This window comes from Trichechus manatus, unplaced genomic scaffold (genome assembly GCF_000243295.1).
Source record: "Trichechus manatus latirostris isolate Lorelei unplaced genomic scaffold, TriManLat1.0 scaffold00057, whole genome shotgun sequence".
NCBI classification, from domain to species: Eukaryota; Metazoa; Chordata; class Mammalia; order Sirenia; family Trichechidae; genus Trichechus; species Trichechus manatus.
The window spans coordinates 5,890,578-5,892,282 of NW_004443993.1; the positions used below are offsets into that span (position 1 = coordinate 5,890,578).

The window sequence follows — 1,705 nt, forward strand, 5'->3', positions numbered from 1 at the left end:
GGTTCGAGTCCACCCAGAGACACCTCGGAAGAAAGCCCTGGCAGTCTACTTCTGAAAACTCAGCCATTGAAAACCCTATGGAGCACAGTTCTACTCCGACACACCCATGGGGTCACCATGAGTTGGAGTCAATTTGACAGCAACTAGTTTCGCTGCACACAGTGATTTCTGTATATTATTTCTAAAGTAAAAGAATACAGAGAACATGGTGGCACAGCAGAATGATTTGGAACAGAGACCCTGGAGTCACACAGAGCAAGTTCGAATCCTTGTTCCCTTACAGCCAAGACGAAGGACTCAGTGAAAGACCTCTGTTTGCTATGGCACTTCTGTGATAGAGCTGTCATTCACTTGTCGGTCCCCACAGGCACAGAACCTTTTGTCTTAATTTTTTAAATAGACTTTATTTTATAGAATGGTGTTAGATTTACAGAAAAATCGCGAAGAGAGTACAGAGAGTTCCCACGTACTGGACACCCCATCTCCCCTGTTATTAACATCTTAAGTTAGGGTAGTACATTTGTTACAGTTACTGAACCAGCACTGATACATTGTTATTCACTAGAGTCCACGCTTTCTTCAGATTTCCTTCCTCTTCCCCTACTGTCCTGTTTTCAGTCCAGGATCCCACATAACATTTAGTGTCACATCTTTGTAGGCTCCTGTGGGCTGGGATTTCTCAGACTTTCCTTGTGTTTGATGACCTCGACAGTGTTGAGGAGTACAGGTTAGGGATTTTGTAGAATGTCCCCAATCTGGATTTGTCTGACGTTTTTCTCAAGGTTAGCCGGGGGAAAACCCACAGAGGTAAATTGCTGTTTTCGCACATTTTATCAAGGGTACATGCACTCAACATGACGTATCGCTGATGATGTTGACCTTGACCACCTGGCTGAGCCACACAGAAATTTTTGTCTTTATTTATTCAACATACATTTATTGAACACCTACTGTATGCCAGATGCTGCATTGTTATCGTGGTTGCTAGCTGCTGTTGAGTCAGCCCTGACTCATGGCGACCTCATCTACTGCGGAACCAAACGCTACCCATTCCTGTGCCATCCCCATGATCGGTTACAGATTGAACTGTTGTGACCCACAGGGTTTTCATTGGCAGATTCTCAAAAGGAGATCCCAGGCCTTTCTTCCTAGTCCATCTTAATCTGGAAGCTCTGCTGAAACCTGTTCAGCATCCTAGCAATGCACAAGCCTCCACTGACAGATGGGTGGTGGCTGCACGTGAAGTGCCTTGGCCGGGAATTGAACCCAGGTCTCCCGCATAGAAGGTGAGAATTCTACCACTGAACCACCACTGCCCCCTAACGCTACATTAAGGGCTTGGAATGGAAAATTAAGAAGACCGGCCTTGACCCTCAGAACTTTCGTGACTCAGTAGGGCAGGCAGGAAGGCGCCGTATAGAAGTAATTGCCATATAATGTGTCTTGGTGTGGGGAAAAGGAGGAGGATGTTTTCAGGGAGAGATAAGGAGTGAGCCAGGATGTGGAGAGGGGGTTGGCAGGAAAGACTTCACAGGGAAAAAATGTTCAAGCCAGGTCTTGGAGAATGACTTCCCAGTCAGAGGGAACAGCAGGTGCAAAGCCACAGGCAGGAAAAAGCAGGTGTGCCTGGAGGGCTGGGGGCTGGAAGAGGCGAGGCTAGTCAGGTCATGTGTGTTGTGCAAAGGCGTTTGGGCTCCATCCCACA

General features: G+C 47.2%; 1 non-coding gene across 1 annotated transcript; it reads right to left on the reverse strand.

Annotated features, from left to right (window-relative positions):
* Positions 1 to 1,245: 1,245 nt before the first annotated feature.
* TRNAR-UCU (transfer RNA arginine (anticodon UCU)) lies at positions 1,246 to 1,316 on the reverse strand. Its single transcript has one exon. It is a non-coding gene; the product is annotated as a tRNA-Arg (tRNA).
* Between the last annotated feature and the right edge of the window lie 389 nt (positions 1,317 to 1,705).